Source organism: Eleutherodactylus coqui, chromosome 2, assembly GCF_035609145.1.
Source record: "Eleutherodactylus coqui strain aEleCoq1 chromosome 2, aEleCoq1.hap1, whole genome shotgun sequence".
In the NCBI taxonomy this organism is placed as follows: Eukaryota; Metazoa; Chordata; class Amphibia; order Anura; family Eleutherodactylidae; genus Eleutherodactylus; species Eleutherodactylus coqui.
Genome location: NC_089838.1, coordinates 322,253,640 through 322,260,686, shown reverse-complemented (window position 1 = coordinate 322,260,686; position 7,047 = coordinate 322,253,640). Strand labels below are relative to the sequence as shown.

The window sequence follows — 7,047 nt, the reverse complement described above, 5'->3', positions numbered from 1 at the left end:
GTATTGGGGTCCCTGTTAAAGATCCTGTATTGGGGTCCCTGTTACAGATCCTGTATTGGGGGCCCTGTTACAGATCCTGTATTGGGGTCCCTGTTACAGATCCTGTATTGGGGTCGCTGTTACAGATCCTGTATTGGGGTCCCTGTTACAGATCCTGTATTGGGGGACCTGTTACAGATCCTGTATTGGGGTCCCTGTTACGGATCCTGTATTGGGGTCCCTGTTACGGATCCTGTATTGGGGTCCCTGTTACGGATCCTGTATTGGGGTCCCTGTTACAGATCCTGTATTGGGGTCCCTGTTACGGATCCTGTATTGGGGTCCCTGTTACGGATCCTGTATTGGGGTCCCTGTTACGGATCCTGTATTGGGGTCCCTGTTACGGATCATGTATTGGGGTCCCTGTTACGGATCCTGTATTGGGGTCCTTTTACAGATCCTTTATTGGGGGACCTGTTACAGATCCTGTATTGGGGTCCCTGTTACAGATCCTGTATTGGGGTCCCTGTTACAGATCCTTTATTGGGGGACCTGTTACAGATCCTGTATTGGGGGCCCTGTTACGGATCCTGTATTAGGGGCCCTGTTACGGATCCTGTATTGGGGTCCCTGTTACGGATCATGTATTGGGGTCCCTGTTACGGATCCTGTATTGGGGTCCCGTTTACGGATCCTGTATTGGGGTCCCTGTTACGGATCCTGTATTGGGGGCCCTGTTACAGATCCTGTATTGGGGGCCCTGTTACAGATCCTGTACTGGGGGCCCTGTTACAGATCCTGTACTGGGGGCCCTGTTACAGATCCTGTACTGGGGGCCCTGTTACAGATCCTGTACTGGGTGCCCTGTTACAGATCCTGTATTGGGGTCCCTGTTACAGATCCTGTATTGGGGGCCCTGTTACAGATCCTGTATTGGGGGGCTTGTTACAGATCCTGTATGGGGATACCTGTTACAGATCCTGTGTTGGGGTCCCTGTTACGGATCCTGTGTTGGGGTCCCTGTTACGGATCCTGTGTTGGGGTCCCTGTTACGGATCCTGTGTTGGGGTCCCTGTTACGGATCCTGTGTTGGGGTCCCTGTTACGGATCCTGTGTTGGGGTCCCTGTTACGGAACCTGTGTTGGGGTCCCTGTTACAGATCCTGTGTTGGGGTCCCTGTTACAGATCCTGTACTGGGGGCCCTGTTACAGATCCTGTATTAGGGGCCCTGTTACAGATCCTGTATTGGGGGCCCTGTTACAGATCATGTATTGAGGTCCCTGTTACGGATCCTGTATTGGGGTCCCTGTTACAGATCCTGTATTGGGGTCCCTGTTACAGATCCTGTATTGGGGTCCCTGTTACAGATCATGTATTGAGGTCCCTGTTACGGATCCTGTATTGGGGTACCTGTTACAGATCCTGTATTAGGGGCCCTGTTACAGATCCTGTATTGGGGTCCCTGTTACGGATCCTGTATTGGGGTCCCTGTTACGGATCCTGTATTGGGGTCCCTGTTACGGATCCTGTATTGGGGTCCCTGTTACGGATCCTGTATTGGGGTCCCTGTTACGGATCCTGTATCGGGGGCCCTGTTACGGATCCTGTATCGGGGGCCCTGTTACGGATCCTGTATTGGGGTCCCTGTTACAGATCCTGTATTGGGGTACCTGTTACAGATCCTGTATTTGGGTCCCTGTTACGGATCCTGTATCGGGGGCCCTGTTACGGATCCTGTATCGGGGGCCCTGTTACGGATCCTGTATTGGGGTCCCTGTTACAGATCCTGTATTGGGGTACCTGTTACAGATCCTGTATTTGGGTCCCTGTTACGGATCTTGTACTGGGGTCCCTGTTACGGATCCTGTATTGGGGTCCCTGTTACAGATCCTGTATTGGGGTACCTGTTACAGATCCTGTATTGGGGTCCCTGTTACGGATCCTGTATTGGGGTCCCTGTTACGGATCCTGTATTGGGGTCCCTGTTACGGATCCTGTATTGGGGTCCCTGTTACAGATCCTGTATTGAGGTCCCTGTTACAGATCCTGTATTGGGGGCCCTGTTACAGATCATGTATTGAGGTCCCTGTTACGGATCCTGTATTGGGGTCCCTGTTACAGATCCTGTATTGGGGTCCCTGTTACAGATCCTGTATTGGGGTCCCTGTTACAGATCATGTATTGAGGTCCCTGTTACGGATCCTGTATTGGGGTACCTGTTACAGATCCTGTATTAGGGGCCCTGTTACAGATCCTGTATTGGGGTCCCTGTTACGGATCCTGTATTGGGGTCCCTGTTACGGATCCTGTATTGGGGTCCCTGTTACGGATCCTGTATTGGGGTCCCTGTTACGGATCCTGTATTGGGGTCCCTGTTACGGATCCTGTATCGGGGGCCCTGTTACGGATCCTGTATCGGGGGCCCTGTTACGGATCCTGTATTGGGGTCCCTGTTACAGATCCTGTATTGGGGTACCTGTTACAGATCCTGTATTTGGGTCCCTGTTACGGATCTTGTACTGGGGTCCCTGTTACGGATCCTGTATTGGGGTCCCTGTTACAGATCCTGTATTGGGGTACCTGTTACAGATCCTGTATTGGGGTCCCTGTTACGGATCCTGTATTGGGGTCCCTGTTACGGATCCTGTATTGGGGTCCCTGTTACGGATCCTGTATTGGGGTCCCTGTTACAGATCCTGTATTGAGGTCCCTGTTACAGATCCTGTATTGGGGTCCCTGTTACGGATCCTGTATTGGGGTCCCTGTTACGGATCCTGTATTGGGGGCCCTGTTACGGATCCTGTATTGGGGTCCCTGTTACAGATCCTGTATTGGGGTCCCTGTTACGGATCCTGTATTGGGGTCCCTGTTACGGATCCTGTATTGGGGTCCCTGTTACGGATCCTGTATTGGGGTCCCTGTTACAGATCCTGTATTGAGGTCCCTGTTACGGATCCTGTATTGGGGTCCCTGTTACGGATCCTGTATTGGGGTCCCTGTTACGGATCCTGTATTGGGGTCCCTGTTACAGATCCTGTATTGGGGTCCCTGTTACGGATCCTGTATTGGGGTCCCTGTTACGGATCCTGTATTGGGGTCCTCTACTCTTAGCCTTTGCCTAATCATCTAAGATTCTGCAATGCCCCCATCTGCTAGTGTTGCATCAATGTTTTTTTTTGAGGGACCCAACGATGCAGAAGAAAGTTGTGGGGGGCCCCATACTAAACTTTTGCCCCCTCCAGCTACACCTCTGATCTAGCCAAACCAAAATTGCAAAGTTGCACAAATATAAAAGAAGCCGTACCCATCTCACCCGATGCTGTGGTGCCAGTACCCAACTCCCTGCCGCTCTGTACCTCCTGCTGCATTGATGATGTCACCCACACCAGGGACATGTGACTGCTGCAGTCAGCCAATCACTGGTTGGCTTCACTTAGTGATTAGCTGCAGCAGGAAGTAAAGAGCAACTGGGAATCCGGCGTCGGCCGCTCTCTTATAAGTTTGGGTTTTGCAGTGTTCACTGTGCGGGACAAATGTCATTAAAGGGTTTCCAGGGTTAGGAAACATTCCGCCATCTTTCAGTGCGTCTTGTTTCTACGGCGCACAAACGGCAACAAAAGCGACATGATACCTTTATTCTATGGGTCGGTACGATTACTGCGATACCAAACTTGTATAGTTTTTTTTTTTTCCTATACTACTCTTTTTTTTTTTTAAAGACATTTAATTTTTTTCAATTATTTCTTGCCGCCATCTTGTGCACGCAATAACTTTTTTATTTTTCCGCCGACATAGTTCAGCAAGGGCTCATTTTTTGCTAGACATCCTGTAGTTTCCGTTAGTACTAATTCAGAACACATACAACTTTTTGAACGCTTTTTATTGTGTTTTGTCTTGGAGACAGGGTGACTGAAAAAGTGCATTTCTGGGGTCCTTTATTTTTTTTTTCAGACGACGTTCACCGTGTGCGAAAAATAATGCGCTACTTTGATAGAGCGGACTTTTACGGACGCGGCGATACCAAATATGTATTTTTATTTTATGATTTAGATTTTTTAATGATAGATATGGCAAAAGGGGGGTGATTTAAACTTTTATTACTTTTTTTTTACAATTAAAAAAACTTTATTGATCTTTTTTTAAACTTTTCTATTAAGTCCCCCTGGGGGACTACAACATGCGATGCTTTGATTACTCCTGCAGTATCACATAATGCTGCAGCATTACGTCATACTGCAATTTGACAGGCAGTCTATCAAGTCACCCCACCGGGTGACTTGACACCTGCACAGCTCCCCTGACCTTACCACGGGGGTGCCGTATGGGACCCCCGAACATCGTTTGGGGGATTTAAAGGGTTAATAGCCACGATAGGCCGCAATAGATTGCAGCTATTGCCCATGGGTGTCAGCTGTAGTAAACAGCTGACGCCCGCGCTGTATGAAAAGAGGTTACCCCGCGACCTCGCTTCATACATACCCCCAGACTCCAGGACGTAAATGTAGGGGTTCATGGCATTCACTGTGCAGGATAAATAATGCAATATTTAATAGTTTGGACTTATAAAGATGCTCAATCCAATCCGGTTTATTTATTTTAGTTTACATTTTTTAACGGAATAAATGGGAAAAATGTTTTATTTAAACTCGGAGTATTTTTAGTTTTTAGTTATTGTTGAACTTTTTAAAACGGCTTTTTCCTTTTTTTCTGTCTCTCTAGAGGAATTGAATATATGAATGGTTGTATAATACACTGCAGTACTTCTTTGGGAGGGCCTAGTTAGTTTCAGTGTATGGCAGGTCTGGAGGTCATTGTTAGGCTCTGAGCTGCCATAACACCCCTTCAGCACCCCACAATTGGATTGTGGGAGAAGAGATGGGGGGATTGGGTGACAGAGGGAACCTTTTAGCCTATCTAAGGTTACTTTTACATGGGATGACTGTTGGGCCTTTAGACATCTGACAGACCTCTTCCAGTTACCGTCATCCATTCAGGGAAAATACATAGTCATTCATAGATGAACGGCTGACTACATAAATGGTCCAACAGCCACTTGGTGTTTAGCTGAGCTAATCGCTTACGCACGCGGTCGGGTCCTGTATTTACATAGGATGATAGTTGCCCATAATCGCTCTTTTGAGCAACTGTAGAGTGACAGGCGACCCATGTAAAAATAGCTTTGTTCTGCTACTGTATTTGTTATGAGATTGGTTCTGGTACAGTATTTAGCCACTACGCTGTTCTGGTGTTGTATGTATGTTATGAGCTTGGTTTGTTTACAGTATTTAGTCACGGAGGTGTTCTACTGTTGTATGTCTGTTATGAGCTTGGTTCTGGTACAGTATTTAGCCACTATGCTGTTCTGGTGTTGTATGTATGCTATGATCTTGGTTCTGGTACAATATTTAGTCACTGAGTTGTTCTGGCGTTGTATGTATGTTATAAACTTGGTTCTACTGTTGTATGTCTGTTATGGCTTGGTTCTTGTACCGTATTTAGTCACTGAGCTGTTCTGTATGTTATGAGCTGGGTTCTGGTGTTGTATTTATGTTATCAGCTTTGTTCCGGTACAGTATTTATTTCATGACCTCTTCTGGTGTGGGTATGCTGTTATTTGCTGCTTTCTGCACAATTAATGCAATTTAATCCAAACATCGTGTCTGTGTCTTATTTACTGGTGGGGGAGATGGAGGGCGGGGTAGCGGGTAAGCTTATGGGGTAACAGTACGGACCGATCTCTGCATGCAGATTATCAGAAGAGCGGGCAGAGGGAATCCACAGGGTTTGTTATACCCTGTAGCAGAGACACATAACTGCGTAGGAGCCGTATACACACAGCAGTGGGAGATCTCCAATCACACCTATGTGCTCCTATTTTCAGTACATTTCGGTAGTAATCATTTGCGCAGTTTGATCTTTACAGAAGTGTAAACCTTTACAGTATCTCCACCGGAGTCTATGGCAGCCCATGACCTAGGAGAGAGGACATTAGGGTTAATCATTGCTTCCTACCACTGTATATTTGGCCCATCTTGGATAAGGTCCACCCCTTTCTTACCTGCCATATCTTGAAGGAATTGGACGTTCTGCCCTCGGCAGGCTTTATTGACTGTGATGACTGCGCTCTGGAATTTCCTTTCTGTACTCTTAAAAGAAACGAAAAAGCTAAAAATGTATGGAATTTCTATTTCCACCCAATAGAACATCAGTTCCGAAGCCAAATTCAGCAGTCGTGAATCAGGGGAAACCACAAAGCTCGAGGGAGATCAGACCATCGCCAACCCCCCTCACCCAACCACCACAATGCACAGGGTCTCTTTACTCAATAGCATCCCATATCTGAGGCCACCTGTGGGATTTGCGAGCCATATGGAGCTTACCGTTTCTTCCCAGTCGCCCTTCTCTTCCGGCATCGTCTCCTAAGCCATTGACCTTCCTGCCCGTCCCCCTAAGACGCCCACTGTCCCCTCTTTCTGCATATATCTCCTATACAGGATTTCTTACTTGCACGCTTATTAGATGTGCTATTAGAGAACATTTTGTACTGGGGACGATGACTCAATATCTACAGCCTCATCCTCCCCCTTACATCATCATCATCATCCTCATTACCGCCACCACTCAGGTGACTCATCCTGGCAGGCAAAGACACACACAGTTCTTGTACTTAGTGGGAAACATATGTATGCCTGCAAGCGATTGTACACAAACAGACTGTGTATGGTACACATCGAGGACTTTGGACGTGGAAACCGCAGACATTATTTACTCTGCAGGATATTTTTGCCAAAATTCAAAAACATGGCAAATATTCCTGGGACAGGTTGGATCATAGCTAAAGTCATGCACATAATATAGAATCAGCTGCTATGGGGCCAATGGAGGGCACAGACGAGAGTCAAGGATCAAAATAGGGCCCCATTACGGTGCAGGGTTTCGTCACCAAGAATGGCAGGACTTAGTCTTTGTCCCCCACAGCATTCTGTGACCCTTGGTCACCAAAGAAGTTCCTACACAGGTTCCTTCTCCCAGTAGCAAATGGGTTTGGAGCCCCCTTTCCCCAGTGGG

At 47.5% G+C, this 7,047-nt stretch overlaps 1 long non-coding RNA gene across 1 annotated transcript; it reads right to left on the bottom strand.

Moving 5' to 3' along the window:
• Nucleotides 1-5,725: 5,725 nt before the first annotated feature.
• On the bottom strand, nt 5,726-6,495 carry LOC136612987 (uncharacterized). Its single transcript, XR_010790431.1, has 3 exons — nt 6,360-6,495; nt 6,038-6,125; nt 5,726-5,952 (listed from the first exon to the last, which is right to left on the bottom strand). It is a non-coding gene; the product is annotated as an uncharacterized lncRNA (long non-coding RNA).
• Between the last annotated feature and the right edge of the window lie 552 nt (nt 6,496-7,047).